The 25,103-nt window shown below is 38.6% G+C and overlaps 1 long non-coding RNA gene across 1 annotated transcript in view; it reads right to left on the bottom strand.

Annotated features, from left to right (window-relative positions):
* Nucleotides 1-24,831, bottom strand: part of LOC129497447 (uncharacterized) — a 139,286-nt gene extending 114,455 nt beyond the window's left edge. Inside the window, exon 1 of the long non-coding RNA XR_008661946.1 lies at nucleotides 24,759-24,831. This is a non-coding gene — a long non-coding RNA (uncharacterized LOC129497447). The remainder of the gene's footprint in view (nucleotides 1-24,758) is intronic.
* Between the last annotated feature and the right edge of the window lie 272 nt (nucleotides 24,832-25,103).

The raw sequence follows: 25,103 nt of genomic DNA, 5'->3' as shown, positions 1-25,103 counted from the left end.
CTCTCAGAAAAGAGATAATATTTAATGAAAGAGTTCAGGTAAGTAGAGAAGAATAAGAAGGAATTATGTGTAGGAACAATTCTAAAAAGATTTATGAAGTGACGAATAATCATGGCATACTGGGAGGTAATCCTATCTTCTTATTTGTCATGCTTTGTAATGGAACTTGAAGTATGATAGTTTCAGCAGATTCTAAGATGATTCCTTTGGTTGATTTATTAGTTAGGACTGGATACGGCTGCAAGTAACAGAAACCTCAATTAACGGTGGCATAAGCAAATGAGGATTTGTTTTCCTTATATAAAAAGATATATAACTGTTAGGAGGTGGTTGCTGGTGCTGTGTCAGCTGCTCAATGATGCTCTCATTTAGAATGTTAGCTTTGACTGTTTGTGCTTGCTGCATCATGGTGGACTGAAGGCTGCTGCAGTTTTTCCCATCAGTTCCTCCTTGAGGTGGGCAGAGGGTCGTGAGAGGGACCAAGCCGGCAACACCTGCCCTTTTTGTCTGGGAGAGGCTGTGGAACAGGGAACCAGGCTGCCGAGCTTGATTTAGATCATATCAGCATATTACTGTCCCAATTGAAGTCAGGGTTTTGACGGTAAGGAAAAAGGGGGGGATGAATATTGAGGAGGTAAGTAACAGTGTCTCTAAGAGGTATATTCTATCAGTTATATCCTGTCAATAATAGAAATGCACTAATTCTCCCAGATACTGGGGGCTTATTACTTGAAGTCATGGAGCAGTAGACTGGGCAGCTGTCTTAGCAGGACATGGTTAGACTTCATGAGGAACTGGGATGTTATCAGGGGTACCACAGCATCCTCTTCACACAGTGGCAGCTCTAGTGCTTGGAGCATTTTTGGTTCCCCCAGCAGTAGCCGACTATTGCTTCCTACTCATGAATTCCATCCATTTGTTCAGCTGTGTCTCTTGTTCTAGAATTCCTATTTTTCTGTTACTGTGAAACTTTCTGTCTTGAGCTCCAATCTGATGAGGCATGCCAGATGAAATACAATATACCCAATTAAATTTGAATTTTTGATAAACAGTAACTATATGTTTATATAAATATGACCCATGCAATATTTGTGACATGCTATGCTAAAAAATGATGTATCTGAAATTCAAATTTAACTGGGAGTCCTGTATTTTCATTTGCTAAATCTGACAATCCTAAAGCTAATCTATTTGGCAAATCACCAGTAAAGAATGTCTATGCTGACAGACCTCTAATATGATTCTGAATAGAGCATAGACAGAAGCCTCTGGCTTAAGGGCACTTGTAGTGATGAGCACCCGGTGATGTATGGAAGTATTGAATCACTACAGGGTACACCTGAAACTGATACTACACTATATGTTAACTAACTGGAATTAAAATAAAAACTTTTTAAAAAGAAAAAAAAGAAATCTGCCCCTAGCTCAATCAGCACAGATCACTATGGTAGACTCACACAGTCAATACGTGGAAACTTATCCTTAAGGAATTTCCTGATTTTTCAGCCCAGTCAATGGGGTCTATGAATGGCATTCCCAGTATTGGGTCAGATTCAACAAAAAAGCCATACTTCTACCCTATGCCATTTCTTTCAGACAGCAGATATGCTGGTTTTAGATATGCTGGTTTGCCTCTACATCTTTCACATTTCTCTGTATCAGCAAAAGAATACATAGCATCTTCTTTTCCAGGCACATGATCAGCTCATATTCAGGCAGGCATTTGTTAACTTCCACAATGGGTAGAGTGTGCATGGAATAAAATATTTCCTTTTGCACAATGCATGCAATTTCCTTTCATGTCTCTCCATTTTTCTGAATTCTGTCTTTTATTAAGGTTTATCCCCCTTCTGAGAGTTCCAACAAATATATAATAAGTTCTGTGTGCCAAGAATAGGTGGTAGAGGATGTACTGGGCAAGTAGCAGAATAAGACATGATCACTAAGCTCCAAAAGCCCTTAAATTTCCCCCTGACTGCTTTCAGTTTTATAATCTAATTGCCCAATCTAATTTTCTAATCTTGCCATTTCCCTTCTTTCCTTGTTTCCCCTTTGATCTACAAGTACAGATTTATAAACTTGATTCTTTATTTTCAAGAATATCTGATGTAAGAAGGGGAACATGGTCAGAAATCCTATTTCTGACTTGGCTTCTTCTTGACAATCATTTTTTTACTCCTGTTCCTCTTGCTGCTCACTTCTCGTTATCATCTTTGTTTGCCAATAATGTTTCTACACTAGAAGCAAAAGTCATGCACCACTCTTAACTCACATAGAGTTATGATCACAGAATCAAAGAAAAATGGTGAGAGCTTCCATGGTGGGCACCTCATTCTATGTTCTACTCAGTGCAGAAGTTCCCTTTTCAGCCTCTTAGATTCAGGAGGTTAAGCCTCTGGGTCAACACCATATGATATGGACTATTCAGCTTTGGAACTATTATCAAATTACAACAAATCCTTTCCTATGGTGGATTATGTTTTCCTCTAACAGCTATACATTGGCCCTGGGGATGTGGGCAATCCTTCTGCCCGGTATAAGCCCTTCTTACACTGAGAATGTTCATTAAGATCCTTGATCAAGGGATCCCTGGGTGGTGCAGCGGTTTGGCGCCTGCCTTTGGCCCAGGGCGCGATCCTGGAGACCTGGGATCGAATCCCACGTCGGGCTCCTGGTGCATGGAGCCTGCTTCTCCCTCTGCCTATGTCTCTGCCTCTCTCTCTCTCTCTCTCTGTGACTATCATAAAGAAATAAAAAAAATTAAAAAAAAAAGATCCTTGATCAAGTCTTCTTCATTTCCTATCTTTCTCTGACTTTTCCTTATGTCATAATGTCCAGATGCCTCTCCATTCCAAGTCACCCTTCTTCAAAATGACCTTCAGCTTCTCCATTTCCCTTCTAGAATATGAGGCCCCCAATGTAGAATATGCTCTGCCATGGGAATGTCACCTTTCATTTCTCACAACTAGTTTTTCCCATCTCTGAACATGATACAGAAAAAGAAAATGGTTTTTGGAACTAGTCTGATATGTGTTCATATTTTGGCTTGTTATTTATTATCTTGAGACCATGCAGAAGTTTCTTTACCACTTACAACTTCAGTTTCCTCTTCTGTGCAATGAAAATAATAATACCTATCTCCTGTGAGGGTAAAGAAAAGTATGTTAAGTGCCTTGAAAAATACTGTAAGGATCTGTAAAAAATCCTTACTTCCTGCATTTTCCCTGAGCGAGGGGAGCACAGAATAAAATGGCACACCCACACAACATGAAGAGCAAATCCTAGCTTCTCTTGTATTTCTAATATTGGCAGAAAAGTCCATGGTTAATGATATTCTGTTCATTCGGATTATTTTCAGAGCCTCAAAGGTAGGATTGGGGGTTTACTGGCCACCTATATTTGTTGCCAAACTTTCTACTTGTGACTACAAATACAAGTTTCCCTATTTGGCCTTGGGTGTAGATATTGCCCAGCCCTGGAGAAAATCACAGAGGGAATTATTATCAGTTCCCCACTTCCCCAAAAGGGATTGGCCTCAACAGGCGTTAGCCACAGGCAGAATGATGATTGTCACTTTCCCTCCCACTTGAAGAAACAGTGTATGATGCAGCCATGAGAATTGATCATTAGAGGTAGTAGAAGCAGTGTACCAGTAACTAGGTAATAATGAGAAGACAGTTTCAGTTTTTCAAATGACTGTGAGAGCTCATCCTGGTTACTTTCTTAAAGGAGGCAAGATGCAAATATTCTAGCAGTAGTTTTGCATATCTGTGTTGAACTCAATCCAATTTTAAACAAATCCATTTCTTATTGTATTTTTTTAGTAGATGAAAGTCTCATTTTCCTCAGAGATAACACAGCTTTAAACAGTTGTACATTATGCAGAAAACCCTGTTATTCTATGCATGCCCTGTCGAAGGTGGAATATGGTGAAAATGATCCCAGAGCCATGTTAATATACAATACCTGAAATGCTCCTAAATTCCCTACTAATGAAATATGCAAGCTATATTTTGATAATAACAGTGAAATTTGTTTTATTTCCACCATCTCCTCCTCTGGGAACAATGTCACATTCTCTTTTCCAATTCAGAACAGATCTGGCTTTCACTATGCCAGAATGGAAAGAGTTTGAGCATTGTGGCAGCCACATGGTGGCTCTGGGATTTGTGCCAAAGCTGTGCCTGACGTGGGGTTCTGACAAAACCCTGTTCATCTGGGATTCAGGAAACAGGAGCAAGAAGATGCATTTACCCTCAGGCTATTCCTAAATGACATCAGAACAGCTAGTCAGTTGAGTAAAAAATGTAGCCCTGCTGCTTGCTTGGCAACAGGTTCTCCAAGCCCCTGTCACATTAGAACTGGACTTGGAAGGTACTCAAAATTTACATATGAACTACTGGGCACAAGAGACTATTTTCTGGCTGAATATATTGTTCTGGTGACTTGAGTGTCTCAGTAATAATCACTTTAAAATTTTGTGCAGACTACTAAACACTGCATGCATATTTTTTCTTGCCTGTTTTATCTTATCAATGTGAGGCAGCATAGGCTATGGACAGAAGTATGTCTGAATCCTAACTCTAATTTTGCTCTAAGAGGCTGAGGCTGTAGGCAACCTCCTTAATCTTTCTGAGCATCATTTTCTTAATCCGTAACATAGACATAAGGAAATCTTTATGATACCTTTATAATAGGCTTTTTTAGGATTATATATATAAGTAATATATAATAGGACAATGGGTTTTAAAGGATATTATATATAAGAAAATATACATAGGGTAATATATTTATTTTATATATCACATATATAAAATGTGTGTATCTGTATGTATACACACACACACACAGAGCCTAACAACATGCCTAACACATTTAAGATATTCAATAAATTTTAATTCCCTCCCAAATTTTCTTCTCGAGTATTGGTAAATGAATTATAGTGGACGCATGTCATACATGGAGTGTATTTAATTGAACTTAGTGCATGAACTCATGCACTCAGAGAAAAAAATAGGGAGAGAGAGAAAGAGAGTCATTTGTTAGTTTCCATTTTACTTCTTTTAATGCAGGGCACCAATATACCCACTAAAAATACTTGATTTTACATTTTCTCTACCAGCAAGGGAATGGCCATCCCTGGCCAATAAGATGTCTGTGAAAGTCTCTAGTGAGGGCTTCCTGTGCAGCCTCTGTGAGAGAAGTTACTTTTCCTCTCAGCTTTTTTGTCCTACACCTTTACTGCCTAAAATGTGCATACGAGGTCTGAGCAGTCATATTGATCTCATGAAGCTATAAGAATGTAGATAAAGGCCAATATGCTAAGGATAGTGGAAGGAAGAGTTAAAGACCAGGTCTCTGGTTGCATAGGTGAGCCGGCAAAAACTGTTCTAGACTGTCTACGTACCTTATTGCATGGAGCAAATGAGCTTCTACATGCTTATGCCATTGGAGTATTTTTGTTTTATAGTGTTGTTAATTGGGGCAAACATAATCCTAATGGAAACAGTAGATGATTCCACTGGTCAGCGATGTGCGTGTCCTTTCAGTGATCCTATGCTCTGGAGCAAAATGGGAGATATAATTCTGCCTTTCATAGTCTATGAATCTCATTGTGCTGCTGTCAGTCTAGTTTTTAAGGTTTCCTATTTTTCACACAACTTGACCACCAACACAAGTCAGGGGCTTCCTGAGTACTCACTTGAGATTTGAGATCTGTGCTGCTACTGGAGGAGATAAGATGCTGCCCATGTTGGACTTGCCAAGCTACACAAGTAGCCTTCCCAAAAACATTTTCGTGGGTAGTTTTTTACATGTGGGACTCTGGCGTCATCCTCTGACCCTTAGCCTAACTCTTGAGTTAGAATTGGGAATAATATATCAAACTGGGGAGCTGAGTTGTTGGTAGCTGGAAGCAGACAACAAAGGGATGTGTGTGTGTGTGTGTGTGTGTGTGTGTGTGCATGCACATGCACTTACCTCAGTGCATCTAAATCCAGATGCATGTAATTCCAAAAACCTAAATCAAAGTCATTTTTTTTCATGAGATAAAAAAAAAGAAAAAGCAGAACATATGCTCTAGTAAGCTAAAAAATATCCAGTCATGTTCTTTTGTGTATCAGTGTAATAAGTAAATAATTTTGGGGAGGTGTGATTATAAGGATATGTATGCTGAAATAAACAAAATGCTACCAAAAATGTCTGGCAGTGGTGCAGAAATCATTAGGATATCATTTTTAACTGTGTTATTTTCTATTATAAGAATCTCTGATTAGGTTTCATATATAAATATATGGGATCCTCATATTCAAATTGTTGGGAATTATTCATTTCTCTAAACCTGAAATTTGTTTAATTCTTAAATTCTTTTATTAAAGATTATGTCTCCATATAGTTGCTACTTCTAGAGCAATATTTTTTAAGATGGCAATTTGTACCTCATTAGTCATGAAACCAATTAAGGTGGTTGTGGTTCTTGTTTAAGAATTAAGTAGAATTCAAAATTACACATATTGTATTTTGTGGGCATTATATATTGTAGGTATTACATTTTGAGATGTTTGTTTTGATTTTATGTATGTATGGTGTTTAATGAACCTCAGTGTTTATATCTCATTGTAGATTTCCCTCAAAAAAAAAAAAAAAAGAGGATCGGTATGTACCCCGTTATGAAATGGCTTCTCTTTGAGTGGTGTTGAGGTTGGTTGATCAAGGCCATAATTTGGAGCTGTCCAACTCCTGACACAAAGAAGATGTTCGAGGCAAAATGCCTCAAGGATACTATTAGGGCATCTAGTATCTGATCCTATACAGAACAGTTGGGATTGCCACATTCTGGGAGCTACTACTGACATGAAAAGCTGTATCTGGAATTGTAGACTGAAAACCTCCTTATTTTTTACCTCATCTCTGTTAATCATTTCAGAATAACTCATCAAGGAGGGGCAGAGAGATCAGGCCTTCTATCTGTGTCTTTTCTAAGAAATACTTGTGTTTTATATCCAAAGAAAGAGTCACTAACTACACAAAGGATCTGAGTCAGTTAGAGCCTCAACATTCAATTCTCTTACTACTACACTGCAGTATATTTATCCAAAAATATATAAGCAAAATTTATAAAATCACCAAAAAGGTAGAATAAAATAATTGGAGTAAACTTAAACTAGAATTATAGCTCTATTAAAAAACAAAGTAGACCACTAACATCATGGACTGGTATCTAGGCCTCATGGTTTAGTCCAAATTCTACTTATATAATTTTTAAAAATGTTATATCATGAAATTATATTATAGAACATAATGCTATAATACTAACTCAGAATTAAGTGGGTAGAAAAAGTAAGACAGGTAAAATGGCCCTAAGCAATAATTCAATCATCAAATTTCCATCAGAAAACAATCCAGGACATTTCTGGCATATATGAGGCATGCAGTAAGTGTTTGAATTCATGAAAGTGCATTATCATATATAGCATAGAGTTTTCCACCCAAAGCATCTTAATTCTAAGTTAGCAGGATACAGGATTAATATACTAAAATTAATTGAATCTATAATACAGATAGTAATTGGAAAATGAAACTTTAGGAAAAAACAATTATCATCAAATTTAAAATTCTTAAGAATAAATTTCATAAAAGATAGCAAGATATCTTTTTTTAGATTATATTTATTTATTCATGATAGATGTAGACAGAGAGAGTCAGAGACACAGGCAGAGGGAGAAGCAGGCTCCATGCCAGGAGCCTGACGTGGGACACGATCCTGGGACTCCAGGATTACGCCCTGGGCCAAAGGCAGGCGCTAAACCGCTGAGCCACCCAGGGATCCCCATGGATAGCAAGATATCTATACTGAAAATTATAAAGCATTGCTGAGAATTTCTAAATATTTAAAGATATTCTAAAGAAGTGGTCAGATATATCACATTCATTGATTGGAAGGCAAAATAATGTTCATGATGTCAATTCTTCCTATAGAAGAATTATAGATCTATAGATTTGAAACAATTACAATAAAAATCTCAGAAGGAATTGTTTTTGAAGAAATTTACAAGCTAATTCTAAAAGTGACTTGGAAAAATGGAGGTAGAATAGTCAAAACAAAGAAAAAAGAATAAAAGAATAGAGCAGGAGGATCCGCAATAAGTAATTTCAAAACTTAATATAAAGCCACTGTGATTAAGAATGGCATATTTTGGGGACATCTGGGTGGCTCAGTGGTTGAGCATCTGCCTTTGGCTCAAGTCGTGATCCCTGGGGTCCTGGGATTGAGTCCCATATTGGGCTCCCTGCATGGAGCCTACTACTCCCTCTGCCTGTGTCTCTGCCTCTCTCTGTGTGTCTCTTATGAATAAATAAATAAAATCTTTGAAAAAAAGAATGCATATTTTATGCCATATTTGCACAGAGATATCAAATATATCAATGGAACAGATTAGAGAGTCCAATTATAGACTCACAAACACATGGTCAATTGATTTTCAAAAATGTACCAATGGGAAAGTAACTTTTTTCAATTAATTTCACATCATAAACAAAAATTATATCTAAACATAAAAGCTAGAACTATTTTTTATTCATCTGTGTAGTATATGTTTTCTATGACACTGATTTCCCTCTACTCTTATTTTTTTCCATTTGTGTTAACTGAAACTTCTTTTTGTAATTTCTTAGTGTTTATAGTATACAGCTTTAACTTATCCAAGTATGATCAAATGAAAATGAACTACCTTTATTATAGTATAAAAGTCTTAAATAATTATACTTCTAATTTTTTCCTCCCAGGCTATGTGCTGTTAATGTGACACATTTGATTTGTATTATTAGAACTCCACTCTATGTTCAATGTTATTTGAAGAGTCAATTACCTTTTTAAAGAGATCACAAAAATTAAACAGACTATATTTATCCTTGTAGCTACCATTCCCAGGACTCTTCATTTCTTTATGTAGATTTGTATTTCCATTTGGTATAATTTTCCTTCTGTCTTAAGGATGTTGTTTAGCATTCCTTGTTAGAGATAAATTATTTCCACTTTCATTTGTCTGGAAAAGTCTTTCACTTTCACTTCTGAGTGATATTTTGCTGGTTATAGAATTCTTTTTTGTTTTTCAATATTTTTTCAGTTCATTTTTTTTTCTCAGTACTTTAAAGATGTTGCTCCATGGGATGCCTGGTTGGCTCAGTGGTTGAGTGTCTGCCTTTGGCTCAGAGCATGATCCCTGGGGCCCTAGGATTGAGTCCCACATCAGACTCCCTGTGAGGAGCCTGCTTCTCCCTCTGCCTATGTCTCTGCCTCTCATTCTGTATCTCTCATGAGTGAATAAATTAAAAATGTTTTAAAAAAAAAGATGTTGCTCCACTGTCTTTTGGTTTTATTGTTTCCCAGGAGAAATGGCATATTCTTACATGCTTTATATGCTGGTATCCTAATCTTTCTTCCTTACTATATGATGTCTTTTTTCCTCTGCCTGCTTTTAAGATTTTTTTCTATATTCCTAATTTTTAGCAATTTTTTGAAATTGAAGTGCTTTGGTGTAGGTTTTTTTCTTCCTGTTTCCTGTGTCTGGAATTGAGCATTTTGGATATTGGATTCACAACTTTCAGCAAGTTGGGAACGTTTTAGCTATTATTTTTTCAAAATTTTTCTCTATCCTTCACTTCTCCTCTTTGGAATTCTAATTATCCATATGTTAGGTCATAAGGAGTTGTTCTACGAGACACAATGCACTGTTTGATTTTTTTAAATTAATATTTTTCCGTGTTTTATTTTGGATTGTTTCTGTTGCTCTGTTGCTACATCTTTGAGTTCACTAATATTTTCTTCTGCAGTGTCTAATCTATGGTTAATCCTATCCAGTGTATTTTTTATCTCCCACATTGTAGTTGTCATCCACAAAAGTTTGATTTAGGTTTTATAGTCTTCTTTTTCTTTCTTTAATCTGTCAAATATATACAGTAGCTACTGTATATACTGTATAACTTCCTTATATTTTAATGTCTTTGGCTGCAAATTTTAACCTCTATGTCACTACTGGATCAGTTTCACTTGTCTGAGTGTTGTCATTGACTGTCTTACTTTCCTGTTTCTTTGTGTATCTAGAAGTATTATATTGGATGTCAAACACTGAATTTTAACTAGTTGTATGCTTATACTTTTGTATTCTTACAAATATTCTTGAGCTTCGTTCTGGAATGCAGTTAAGTTACTTAAAATCTTTATCATTTCAGGTCTTCTTTTAAGATTTATTAAGCAGGACCAGTGCATTGCTCATACCAGGACTAATTGTTTCCCACTCTTAAGACAGACTGTGTATTCTGTGTCATACTCTGTGAGTCACAAGGATTTCTAGTCTGGCTGTGGTGATAGGCACTAGTCCTACCCATGTATAACCACTACAAACAGTTTTATTTCTTTCAGATGAATCTTTCTCCATCATAGCTTGTTTCTTCACATGTATGCATAGATTTATACACTGCTGAATACTCAAAGGGCACCTTCTGTAGATCTTTAGGGTTCTCTTATTTCTAGTACACAATCCTTTGAATTCTAATCATTTGGACTTTCTGAACTTTCAGTTTTGTTTTCCCAACACAGGGAGTCTTTTAGGTTCCTTCTGACTTCTTACCTGTGCATTAGCCTGGAAATTCTTTCAAGGCATTAAGATGAAGCAATTGTAGGTCTCACTTCATCTGTTTCACATCTCACAGGAATCACTGTCCATTATTGCCTGATGTATAATGTTTTTAAACCATTGTTTGATTTGTATTGTGTATATTTCTGGTTTACTCATGAGGGTATTTATGGTTCTTCAATTTTGGCCAGAAATAGAAGTTCTCTCTTCACTGGATTTTCTATCCCAACAATGCCTAGTGCAGTGCTCATTAAATGTTTGTTAAATGAAAGAGTTTATTATAAAGATATCATCTGTGCATTTTCAATATCAACAGTATAAGATATTTCTCTAACCCGGGACTATTGGAAGCAAAAATAGTATTCATTTTCAGAATAAGACTAAGGAACTAAGAAATGTTTCTACCAGTTGGTGCAATATTCAGATCTCATTAGGCAAGGAAACTTCACAGAAACTGGAAAAGAATATTTCTGCATGCAAGATGAAGAGAAAGCCTTTTGCATCTCAGAGGAAAAAATTTTTCTGGGAAAATGAGATGCGTTAGCCTTGCTTTTCCTCCCTATTTCATGTTAATAGCAGTTATACATCTCCAACAAAAAGGAAGCAGAGTTGAATGAATTTTCTCAGGATCTAGCACACAAAAAATACAAGAGCAAAATGGTAATAGACTCTATTCAATTTCTGTACAATATTTTTCAGATACATGAAAGTCAGCCTATGACAAGTACCAGTTCTTTTTAATTCTCTCTCTTCTAGCCCCAGCAGATCTTTCTAATCCTATGCAAGGACAGCCCCTTCCAACATGTTAAAATATAAAAGGTATGCGAGATTTTATGGAAGCTGAATAATCTGAATTAAAATTATGGTCTAATATTCTAATAAATCTTCCTTGTACTAAGGGTCTTAGGTCAGTAGATATGTTAATTCTGACTACACTTAGCTTTATACTGTGAAGCTTTGGCAGGCACCATTAATGAGCAAGGAAGCAGATCTGGTACCATGAACTGCATTTTTGGTGATGACTGTAGTGTTTATTTAGCTAGATCATGAGGACTGTAGCTTCATATTTCTACAGAAATAATTAATGCTAATATTCACAAAAAGATTCCAAGTGTTACTTTTATTTGTTACACTGCTATATCTGGCCTCACACTTTGAAGAGGAAGATATTTTATTGCAACCCTTTTGGCTATGAGCAGAGACTAGAAAAGGCTATTTTAGAGTATCTTGGGAGAATGGCCTATTACCTGCCCATGGCAGGGCAGGACAGCTGTTACCTACTTTTTTTTAAGTTAAAGTTCTCTGAGCTCCTCAACTTCTAAAGGTCTTGGGGTTTGATGTGTCTGGAAGGCTATGGTCCCATAGCATGACTGTCTCAGGGACTATAGTTAGTCCAGCTATAACTCTCTCAAATTGTCAGTTACCTTTTGGGGTTTGCTATTACAGACTCAGCTGGAAGCAGCTTGCTGGTTTGACTGCACCATCAGGCTTTAAGAAGTTCATTTCTTATACCTTCCATAGGTCATCACAAAAAATCTAGAGGTGGTGTTCAGAAAAAAATTGTTAGCTGGCAAAATAAAATTGGTCATTCTTCCTCTGAGTCCATTAAAGTGAGGTTCCACCCTCTGACCTCAGAATCTTCTGAGGGTAGATCAAAAATGCTCAAGGAGAATGGTCTCCAAGAGTAGTTGGGGGAGTGGCCATTGGATAAAGAAAAATTATTGACAGTTATTGAGCTTACTTATCTCTTGGGGTCCCAGCTACAACTGCAAAGCCTTCCCCAATTCATTAATTTTATAAATATTCTTTGAACACTATATGGCAGACACTTTAGTGCTGGTGATCATGGCACAGATCTAGTCCCTGCCTTTACTGAGCTTGTAGTCTAACAGAAGTGCTAGTTTTTTTTTGTTTGTTTGTTTGTTTGTTTGTTTGTTTTAAGTAATTGATTGCAGTTGTGACAAAGTCATGGAGAAATACAGGGTGCTGTGAAGCCTAAAACCCAAGGAGATTCAATTTAGTGATAGTTTTCCTGAGGAGGTGCCACGAGGTCTGAATTTTACATAATGAGTAAGGAGTCAGTCATGTGACAGAGTGAGGTCCTCCTACCTTTCTCTCCAGATGGCACCAAAAGTTGGCTTAAAATTCAGCACCCTCACACCTGAAAAGGTGTTTTATGTACAGAAATACAAGGTCCAGGGGCACCTGGGTGGCTCAGTGGTTGAGGGTCTGCTTTTGGCTCAGGTCATGATCCTAGGATCCTGGGACTGAGTCCCTCATCAGGCTTTCCATGGGGAGCCTGCTCCTCCCTCTATGTCTCTTCTTCTCTCTGTATGTCTCTCATGAATAAATAAAATCTTTAAAACAAAACAAAACAAAAAAACAAGTACAAGATCCATATAACAGATGTCAGTTGGTCAGCTTCCTTACTTGAGTATAAGCCAAAAAGTGGGGCTGCATACTAAGCAAGAGGAGTATATATATATATTCAGCACAAAGTTTATATGAGATTTTTCATTAATAATAGCAAAAATATTATGCAGCTGAAAAAAAGTATCTCCATTTGAGCAATGAGGACAGTAATACATAAAGAATCAAAGCCCTTGCTCCTACTCAGATAGTAAGTAGGTTGATGGCACTCAAACCCAGATCTCCAGTTTTTCCAGGTTGCCTCCCAGGAGTGCAAGGGAAATGGGGTATCATGTTAGATCCTCAATGTGAGTGACTTAGTTAAAAACCCCTAGAAAATAATAATAGTCAAGGATTTGTTTATTTTTTGTGTTTCTCTCACTTGACTGAAAGTCCAAACAGGGTAGGACCACTTCTTCCTTTGTTTGCTGCTTTTTACATTGTGTTTGGCACATTGTGTGGCAAGAAGTAAACATTCTATAAGTATTTTTGTATATATGAATGGATATAAAGACAAACACTACAATCTAGAAGTGGAGAAACTTCTGTAAAGAAGTAACTGTAACATAAGGCAGAAGATGATAATACTAATGAGAGAAATCTGTCTCTAATTCTATGGGCGTTTAGAAGAGGAGACATCTCTTCTGCCTGAAGGAATCAGGAAATTCTTCATGGGATCTGACTTAGTCTTGAAAATGAGTAAGACTTGGGTGAGCACAGGTAACAGTAAGCATGCATGACAAAGAAATAGGATGACCAAGCATATGAAGACTGGATATCTAAGACCATGTAAGGACAACAGCAAGGAACTTAATATGAAATTTAGTATGGCATGAAAGAAAATTCTAGTTTTGACTGAAAATCTCCAGACTCTAAGAAGCCTAGGTTCCAGGATAGGAGAGAAGATGAGACCATGAAGACATATACCAGCAGAGAGGAAATAATAGGTGTTGTTTGGGGTATCTGTTGCATCATAACAAATTACCCCAAAACTTAGTCTTAAAACAATTATTTAGCTCATTAGTCTGCAATGTGAGGAGGATTCAGCAGGCAGTCTCTGTTTCAGAGGCACTAACTAGGGTGCTTTCAGGAGTGTGAATCAATTGGAATCAATTAAAGGCTTGTTGATTTACATGTCTGAAGGTTGATACTAGCTCACAGCTGGGATCTCAACCCCTCAACTGGAGCTGTCACTGGGAACACTTACCCATGACCTCTCCATGTGGCTCAGGCTTCTCACAACATGGTAGCTGGGTTTCAAGAGCAAGCATCCAAAGAGGATAATGTAGAAGTTGTACTGCCATTTTATAACTGCTTCAGGAGTCATGTAGTGTCACTTTGTTTGTAGTCACAGGGCCACTCAGATTCAATGGAAAAGAACAAGACCCTACTTCTCAAAGGGAGTAGGGTCAACATCATATTGTGAGCAGAGCAAGTGAGATGAGATGTGTTGGTGCAGCCATCTTTAGAAAATACAATTTAAGGGTATATTCTGTTGCAAGTTTGCTGGATACTATGTGGTAAACAGAGGTACAAAAAGATCCGTCCTTGCTCTAGAGAGTGAACAATGTATTGGTGTCAGGGGGTGTGGTTAGGAGGTTGGGTTTTGGGTTGGGGGTAAGCCAGGCATATAATAACAATAGTCCATATGCAGTAGGTGCTTGCTCTGGTCTGCACTGGCCATGCTAATGAGAGGAAGAATCCACTCCCATTTACTCAATGACTTACACAAATAAGCCTGCACATAAGACACTCGATCCAAGATTTAGTGAACAATAAAATCTGTTGTTGAAACAAGGCATAGATAGATGTGTATCAGTCAAATTCTAAGAAATCTTTGGGCAAATGGTACTTGCTATTCTGTGGACCAGATTCAACTCTGGAATGCCAGGCCAATATCCCTAATCTCACTTGTACTTCTCCAGAGTCCGAGAGAAGGTACAGAGAAACCCCTCTGTTAGATGCTCAGATGTGCTCAAACATCAGAGCACAACAATTTTCAAATATCTCCCCTGTAGCTTCAAATCCTGCAGGTGTTGATACATGACTGCTTTCCTGGGGTACATAAGTCAGTCCCAAGCTATGTGTGAAATTCATAAGCCGGCCTAGGTTACTTAATTCCCTTAATGTCCATGTTATTTCAAAGTTTCGTTCTATCTCATGGTCTCTCTTAACTCATTCGAATGTAAGCAGAGCTGACAGCTAGAGAAATCAGAAGAATCCTCACAGGTCTGGTAGAAAACACAGCAAGGAAAGGAAGAAACAACTGAATGAGTATATGCCCGCTGTGGACAGAACTGCAGCACAGGTGCATATGAAGGTGAGAAAGAGACCAAGGGGAACGGCGCTGGCAAGAGAAGTCTGTGGAGAGGAGGCATCTCTGTGTTTAGCCTGCCCAGTTCCTTGACAGCTTGAGTCTCTGTGCAGGAAGCAGATTTAAAACAAGCATATGAGAAAAATCATGAGCCTCCAAGTGGAGTAACCACAGGGATCAGGTGGGTTTACCTTCCATTCAGGTCTTATCTATGTTGTCTCTCTCAGCTTTTACCAATAACTGAAGCCTCACTCCCAGCTGGATCATCTGGCCTGTGTGGCTGTATTAAGCTGGCAGCACCAAGTAACTCTTCTCTAGGGCTTACGCCTCATCCTACCTACATGGCAGGAATCACTACCCCTCCCACCTGAGTAGGAGACTGGTCTTTACACAGTGATCTCTTTCTTCCCTTTGACCTTATGCCTGAAACTTCAGATTCTCCCCTCACTCTCTTCATGACATGGCAATTCCTATAATAAATCTCTTTATTTATCTATCATCTATCTATCTATCTATCTATCTATCTATCATCTATCTATCTTCCATTGGTTCTGTTTCTCTGGAGAATCTTGACTAATATGCTAACCATCTCGGTCACGGGCAATTAAGTCAAACCCAAAAAAGACAGATTTTAAGGCAGACTTACGGTTCAAACCTAGGTGTATCTTACAACAAAGCCCTTCATTTCAACCGTTTCATCCCCATTTGTGAGAGAAGATTGGAGAGAAGATAGGAGATGATGTGTTCTACTATCTGGTGTCTGTGATGTGGCCAAGGTCACCTTTGCTCCTCCAGTGTAGTCTTCCAAAGCCAGTCCCACACCAGGGCAAACACATCCTGAGTTTAGTGTCTGATTAGGAAGAGTGACTAAGGAAGCCACTGTAAGGGTTAGGATAGAACCAAAGTTAAAATACTTGTGGTTTAAATAAGAGAGTGTATGTTCCTGTCACAAAATGTGTGGAGCATAGGCAGGCCAAGACCGAACAGGAAGCTCCATAATATCAAGGACTTGGGCTTCTACCAGAGACTTGCTACCCTCCGCATACAGCTTCCATCTTTTGTCTGAGAGGACTTCTCTAGTTCCCACTTTCACATCCCCAGCTAGCGGAAATGGAGAAAAGAAGTGAAGACATGACTGGTAATGGCCACATCACTACCCCTGTTAGTCAGAACTTAGTCACACAGGGCGCCTGGGTGGCTCAGTGGTTGAGCATCTGCCTTCGGCTCAGGTCATGATCCTGGGGTCCCAGGATCGAGTCCCACATCGGGCTCCCCACAGGGAGCCTGCTTCTCCTTCTGCCTCTCTCTCTGTCTCTCTCATGTATAAATCAATAAAATCTTAAAACAAAACAAAAAAAGAACCTAGTCACACAGGGTACACTTAGCTGAGAGGGAATTTGGAGAATGAACATACCAAATAAAACTTGAGGGTTCTGGGCAGCCCCGGTGGCACAGCGGTTTAGCGCCTGCCTTTGGCCCAGGGCATGATCCTGGAGACCCTGGATCGAGTCCCACGTCGGGCTCCCTGCATGGAGCCTGCTTCTCCCTCTGCCTGTGTTGTGTCTCTGCCTCTCTCTCTCTCTGTGTGTGTGTCTCTATGAATAAAATAAATCTTAAAAAAAAAACAAACTTGAGGGTTCTATTTCAGAAAAGACAAGGAGAGCAGATCACTAGCTGTCTCTGTTACAGCCAAGAAAAGTAATGAATATTAATTTTGACCCAACAAGGATGTTTCTCAGAGGTTCAGAAGGGGGTGAGAACTAATAAATGGAGGACAGGACATTTAGCTACTCATTTTCTCACCCTGGTTAAGACCACTCACCATTAACACCAGGATGTTTTACCTCAGGACTTCAATCTTCTATGTTGCTTATTTTATATTTAAATTATATTTCTAATTTAAAAAATTAAAAAAAATAATTTCACATTTAAAAATATCAGTTTTATATTTTATAAATGCTATAATTATAATTTAGTCTTTATTAGTGTCATCAGTAATGATTTACTTTTTTTTTAAATGAGAAAAATAGTAGTTTTCTAGTTTAGGTATGTAAGTTAATTATGTACATATTTCGATTGAAAGAAGTGTTAGATGTTCATAAGATAACAGTTTTTGGCGGATCCCTACTAGATATCTGGTAATGTGCAACCAAATACATATACTCAATCACTTAGTAGTAGTACTAGCAATATATATGGCTTTATATACACTGACAAAATACATGTTATATTTAAATATTTGATTTTATTATGGAGAGAGCAAATATAAGATAATACAAGAACCTAATATAATTCCAGACATAGAAACTGAGGCTATCACAGTACTGAAAATAAAAGCTTCAGGGGCATCTGTGTGGCTCAGTTGGTTAAGCAGCTGCTTTCAGCTCAGGATGTGATCCCAGGGTCCTGGGCTCAAGCCCCATGTTGGGCTCCCTGCTCTGTGAGGAACCTGCTTCTCTCTCTTTCTCTCCTCTCCTCCCTCACCCCTGTACATGGTCTCTCTCTCTATCTCACACTCTCACTCGAAAGAAAGAAAGAAAGAAAGAAAGAAAGAAAGAAAGAAAGACAGACAGACTTCACAATATATGTATTTTTTCCTAGGATATGGGATTCATTATATCTGAAATGTGAAACATTTCACAATGTTTTCTTTGTATTTTTTCCCATTTCACAATATTTCAACTAAGAGGCAAGAATTTTCAAAAAGAGTATTGTAGGAATGAACTCTCCTAAATAATTTAGCTTATATTACTCTTAGAAACCTAAGAAGCTTTCTATTCGGAATAGAGGGTAAAGGTGAAAACCTAAGCAGAGTGGCCTTATGAATCTGTATCTATCCATTCAGACCTTTAAAAGATAGCATTTTCTAAATTAGAGCACATATGAAAGTCACAGCATGCAAGTGTTCTCAACATGCCACTTTTTTTTTTTAAACTAGACGTGCATCTATCCCTAGACTGGAGGCACCAGGACTTCATCCGTGCCTGCATCACGCATTAGCAATCAACCAGTGCACGATTTCTACCCTGGCACCTTTAGCTGATGAGAATTAAGATGTAAAATGAGATCTATTTGTCTTGTATTTTTGTGCAAGCTCTTAACCTAAATTCATACAACAGATATAATAGCAGATACTGGAGCTAGAGAGATAAATGATTAAGAATAAGGGAAAAGTACAGATTGATAAGACCTCAGAGATAAGCACGGGATACTATGGGAACCCAGAGGAGAGCAGAGTGGAGGGTGGAGGAGACACAGGGACGATTTCATGGAGGAAAAAAACACTATGTTCATATACTCAGAATACACAAATTTTGACACAGAACTACAAGTCCTATGTGTGGCTGTTTTCTCTGACCCACTTTCCACAGTGAATTTGACAGTCAGGGTTATGCCAACACAGTACAACTTCTCTTGCAACCTTGAATGAACACCTGAATACCTGAGGAGACCCTTATGCAAACTGCCTTCCCATACACTTCTGAGGGCTGAGAATCTCCACACAGCACAATTGATAATGACACCAATTTTGAAAGCTCATCAAATTAATCATCATACTATATTAATAGAGTAGAAACAAATCTTAGTGCAACAGGGCTGGATAGTTCCTGAGCCGAGGAAACTATTATGAGTTTTTCCCTCTCCTCATGGCATACAGTGGCAGTGGCATGTGGGCTTAAAGACCCAAAGATGGAGCTCTGTTCAGGTAGCCAGGACAAGAGGAAAGCCAGCTGCCTGTGACTATAGTGGCTGCAGAGATGGGCAACTTCACTCTGGCCCCAGAGCTTTTGGGGAAGCTACTGAAGCATTTTGGATGGAGGAGAGGAGTGGAGCAAGGGGGACAGAAATCTATCTGATAAATTATAGTGATAGTAAGCTTCAATATATTAAATCAAAAAAAAATAAAAAAAATTAAATCATTTGAATAACATAACCTTCCATTTCCTAAGGATGCTTTACCCAACAGCAAAAAGCTTTTTCATAGGAATAGTTTATTTTTTATACTCATTCTCCCCAACATCATTACCCTTCGGTCACCAGTGTGGCCCTAGTGGAAGACGCTGGGGTAGGCTCCTGACCTTGGTCTGGTTGGCCAAATTTGCATGAAGGAGCCATTGACTAGAGCCTAAGCAATTAGAGTCTATTAAAGTCCACAAGTCCCTGCCTTGGATCTATTAATTCATTAGGCTCTATAAACACATTTCGGTGAATGAACTTAGATATCTTTGGCAGGATAGCAGAGTCTGGAAAGAAAGGGATGAATGAGTATGGTAGAATAATTTTATCAGAATTTTATCAGAATAAAATAAGGACCCAGAGGAAGGGTCCTTTAGAATAACAGGTCAGAATGTGGCTCCTTCCCAGGGGGCACGAGGAGGGCTCTGCTCTCTGAGAGGGGAGCAATTCTAGAAGTCAGGGAGATTAAGCAGGATGAAGCTGAGAGTTTATTAAATGCAAACAATTGGACACGAGTCTGACCTCAGCTGCTTGGATTTGGTACCCCCAGGTACAAGGAGATAGGCCAGGGAATGCAAAAGAACAATGGAACCAGGAATGAGAGACATGAGCTCTCATTCCATGGTCTCCAGTTACTAGCAAGTGGATAACAAAGAGTGTCCTCATCTGTTCAAGAATATCTCCATCACGTTCTCTCTACCTTCTAGACTTCTCATCAGACTTCAGTGGCAGTGCAGAGGAAAGCTTCTTTTGTGAACTACAAAATCATCTATGGAGGAAGGCATTAATTAATGTTAATATCATTACCCACTATTACTACTGAAAAGACACCTCAGATGCAGGATGGTGGGTCAACAGATTAATCTTCCCATACTCTATTCAAAAGCAAATTCTGACACTTGATTTTTTCCTTCCTTGATGGAAATTAAGGGGAAAAAATGAGGAGGATGGTTCTTTTGAAAGATTTGCCTGTACTCTTAACTCGTTTCAAACCTCAGTTTCAAAAGCAGTGAGTTGTTTCATTTAATCAGTGAGAAAGCATATCCCACAAAAGGCAGCTCCCTGAAGGGCAAGCTGCTCAAACACCGTTTCCATGGCTGCCTGCTGCAACAATATTTTTTACTGAACTAAGCATTGCTAATTTTAGCCACGGATTATCTGGAAAGCAAGGAAGAAATAGATGAAAGGCAATTTTTACCTGAGCCACATGAGCCCCAGAGAACTTTTACTAAGATAGAGATGCTACTAGAAAAAGCAACTATGTAACTCCGATGCCTTGGGGACATTTTTCAACTGCTCTCCATCAGCACCTGGACGAAGGAGGGAGATACCACTTTCCTGATTCAGGAAGAAATGGCAACTCAGTGGTGAAATTATTTGATCCAGATCATGACAGCCTGTATAAGAAAGCAGAGTATCATCCCAGCCTGACTTCTGGTCCCAGGCCCTTCCATTAAAGGAGCAATATTTGCTTTGAGGGCTAAGCTATTTTGGATGCTGGTTCCAGTAAGCTGTGTCATGATGGGACTTGAAATAAAGATCTGCATAGGGAGGACAGGAAATAATATCTATAATAAGATTACTTTGATTTTGACCAAGGCAATAAGGTTAAAAAAAGCAACACACAGATGCTGTCCCATTCGCAAAGAGTCAGATACTGCTGAAATAAGTGACGTTAAACTATCTACAAAGAAATCACAGAGAGGCAGATAGATTCTTTATGATCTCAGCTGCTATATCTTCCATAAGCAACAAATCCTCTAGGTAATAATGGATTGCTTGAATTGCATTTGGAATTGTCCAGATCCCAGCATGGGATGCAGAGGTAATCCCTATGGGATCTCAAATGAGGAGACAATGAGCCCTTATAAACAGGGGCTAAAGAGTCAAGTCAAGCCCCTGTGGGTACAAGACTTTAGCAAGTCCTGGTGAGTCCCAGTCCCAGGTCCCACTGATACTCACTCTCTAGGGTCGGTGGCTGCAACCCCTAGGGTAGACTAATTCTATATGGCCTTCAGCAAATTTCAGAATGTCTGTGTCCCCTTCCTTCTCTCTCTCCTTTTTTTCAGACTCTCATTTGTACTAAGGTATAGAAAGCTAATAAAAACAGTTATTATCCTGTAGGAAATTTGTTTTTCTCATGAATCTAAACCAGAAGCTAAAGAGAGTTATTGGCAATCATAGCAGCAGAGGTAGAGAACCGTTTTTGAAAAGTCTTCAAAGACACAGACTGATTTCTGCACCAGGAAAGCTGGTGGGCTATTGAAGGAGGGGGCAAAGAAAAGCAGTCACAAGGGGCCTTCCCCAGTGACTTCTCATGATCCAGGGAAATTCTGATCAAGGAGTGGTATGGGATTCCTTGATCACTCAAGAGTGGCACAATACTCCTTACAGATTGCCTGGGGAAAACCTCAAATATAATGTCTCTGCAGACTGTGTCCCTGAGTGGATTTATTCCCCATATTGGAGGGCTTCTCAAGCTTCTCTCTTGTCCCCACGGTGCCATGTGATTAACAGATGGGGTTCATCTATTCAACTCAGAGTGTAGTGGAGTCCAAGAAAAAATTCTTCCTGAAGGAAATAATATCTGAACGGGGTCCTACAGAATTAACAAGGTCAATCTGGGGAAGAAGAAAGAGAAAGCATTCCAGGGAAGAGGACCATCAAAAGGTAGGACTTAGGAGAATACTATTCAGCCATAACAAAGAATGAAATCTTGTCATTTGCAATAACACAGGTGGAACCTGAGAGCATTATGCTAAGTGAAATAAGTCAGAGAAAGACAAATATAGTATGATATCTCCCATATATGGGATTTAAAAAAAAAAAAGCTCATAGATACAAAGAAAAAAATGGTGGTTGCCTGAGGCACAAGGTAGGCAAAATGGGTGAAGGGGTCAAAAGCTATAAAGTTCTAGTTATAAACAAATAAGTCATGGGGATGAAATGTACAGCATGATGACTAGAGTTAACAATACTGTGGTGCATATTTGAAAGTTACTAAGAGAGTAAATCATAAAAGTCCTCATCACAAGAAAAAAAAATTTTGTTAAGTATGTGTGCTGATGGATGTTAACTAGATTTGTTGTGGTGATTAGTTTGCAATATATACAAATACTGAGTCATTATGTTGTACACCGGTAACTAATACAATGTTATATATCAGTTAAACTTAAAAAAAAACTGGGTATGAGAAATAGTATAGTGGGGAACCTTAAATTTTCCTGTGAGGTGACTAGATGGTCTCCCATGCACCTTTATCTGGGTCATGCAGCACACCGTGTGCCCTGCAGAAGAATTTGGGTAATAACTTGTAGGTGCCCAGAGCCACTGAGAGCTGTGAGCAGAGGGACAGCATGGTGCTTTTTCATATGAGAGAGACAACTCTAGCCATGGTGTGAAGGATGGATTCGAGGGAGTAACACTGAGAATAAGTCACCATTGCCGACAACTTCTTTTTTTGTTTGTTTGTTTAAGATTCATTTACTTATTTCAGAGAGAGAGAGCAGTAGTAGAGGGAGAAGAAGGGGCAGAGGAAGAGGGTGACAAGCAGACTCCCTCCTGAGCGGGAACCCCGTCATCATCATCGCAGGATTCTATCCAGAGTTAGATGCTCAACCAACTGAGCGACCCAGGTGCCTCACAGATCTTCTTGTGTTTCATTGTTTCCTTCACTCTCTTCATATCAATTTAGCTTTTGTCATATTAACACATTCTTTAAATGAAATGTGAAAATGACCATTATGCTAGTAAATTAAAAAGCAGGGTGAAAAATTATAAGTGATTTTAATCTTAACATTGTAAGCATGCAAAGAAAAGCTACTGGAAGGAGATGTGTCAAATTTGAATCAGAAGCTAAGAATTTATCTTAAGAAAATAATTAGAGCTGGGAAAAGTGAACTATGTTTAAGAATGCTCACTTTTGGGGCATCTGTGTGGCTCAGTCGGTAAAGGATCTACCTTCAGCTCAGGTCATGATCTCAGGGTCTCGGGATTGAGCCCTACATTAGGCTCCTTGCTCAGCGGAGAGTCTGCTTCTCTCTCTCTCTCTCTCTCTCTCTCTCTCTCTCTCTCTGCCTGCCACAGCCCCTGCTTGTGCTCTCTCCCTCTCTATCTCAAATAAATAAAATCTTAAAAAAAAGAATGTTAACTTTTATTTATGAAGAAAAAGGAGAAGAAAATTAAATACATATTAATAAGGGGAGGTCAAGAAAATTTTAGTAAATCTAAAATATATATGCAAATATTTTATCCTAGATTAATAATGTGATGCAATAAATATAAAAAAAATGCAAAAAGAAGCTTCCAAAGAACTGAAGAGCATGATCCCAAATTTGTGTGTTTACACACACGTGTGTGAGTGTATACATGTGTGTTATAGTAGGGAGTATTTATATATTACTGTAATTAAGAGCATAAGCTCAAGAGTCACATGTAGTAGGTAGGTACCCTTGGGCAAATTTCTTAACCTTTCTATGCCTCAGTTTCTTCATTCATAAAATGAATAATAGTTCCTTCCTCAAAGGGTTATTGTGGGAATTAAATAAATTAATATGTATAAAGTATGTAAGTAGTGCCTAGCATATTTTTATGTTAGAATTGTTATTATACAAGAAAAATGTAAGAAAAAATACATGCTAAAATATTTTGAACATCCAATCTCCAGACTGTTGGTTTTGAGTGATTTGTGTGCATTTTGTGTTATAAATGTTCTGTAAAAGTCATTTAGTTAAATATTAGTTAAATATTCAGGGGAAAAAAATCACTCAAAAAATGTGGGTTGTCCAAAGGGCCAACACTCCTGATCTGGAGCCCAGATCATGTAATAAGACTCCTTTTCTTTTAATTTTTTTAATTTTTTATTTATTTATGATAGTCACACAGAGAGAGAGAGAGAGGCAGAGACATAGGCAGAGGGAGAAGCAGGCTCCATGCACTGGGAGCCCGATGTGGGATTTGATCCCGGGTCTCCAGGATTGCGCCCTGGGCCAAAGGCAGGCGCCAAACCACTGCGCCACCCAGGGATCCCTGTAATAAGACTCCTAAGCCAGTAATGCAGGTGCCAGTTTGAAGTCCCACCTCCAAGACAGTCCATGAGTCTGAACTTGGGCTGCCCAGAGAACCTCTGAGTCTGAGCTTTCCCACCCACTGCATGTGAAAAACTGTATCTCTTCTAACTATCTTACAGCATTGCTGGCATATACAGGATAATGAATGTGACAGTTCACTGTGGAGCTATAAAAAGCGATACACATGCAAGGATTTCTTAACAAAGCAATTCCCTCACTGGCTCTACCTCTTGTTTCTCCACCTGCAAACGGCAAATCTCAATGCAGAGGATTGTGCCTATTGGTTAGGCAATTACTGGAGAGCGTGCAGCCTTTGAAAAGCATGCTGTTTAGGATGCAGGATACTTTTGCAAATCAGCACCCTTGATTACTCACGGAAAGTCTGTGTTGTTTGGGCTGATCCATGCCATTTGCTTCTCTGCTTCTTTTTCCTGCTGTCAGCCTTTGCTCATTTTATTACTTATTAGCAACGAGCTATGAGGTAAGGAAGAAAATATAAAGGGGGGATGGCACTCGCCATAAATTAAAAAATGCAACTTTTTAGTGAAAATACCATGAGCGAGGGAAGATTCTAGAACCTGCTGTGTTTTTTAGGAGATCCAGTTAACCTGTGACTTTCATCACTGCCTTGATATAAAACCTTGGCAAAGTGTATGTGCCCTTCCCACACATTCAGAGATGTGGTCTTACTGCTGAAGGCTCAAGACACACATGGCGCCT

This window comes from Nyctereutes procyonoides, unplaced genomic scaffold (genome assembly GCF_905146905.1).
Source record: "Nyctereutes procyonoides isolate TBG_1078 unplaced genomic scaffold, NYPRO_anot_genome, whole genome shotgun sequence".
NCBI lineage: Eukaryota > Metazoa > Chordata > Mammalia > Carnivora > Canidae > Nyctereutes > Nyctereutes procyonoides.
The sequence above is the reverse complement of the archived record's forward strand: the minus strand, read 5'-3'. Positions and strand labels throughout refer to the sequence as shown.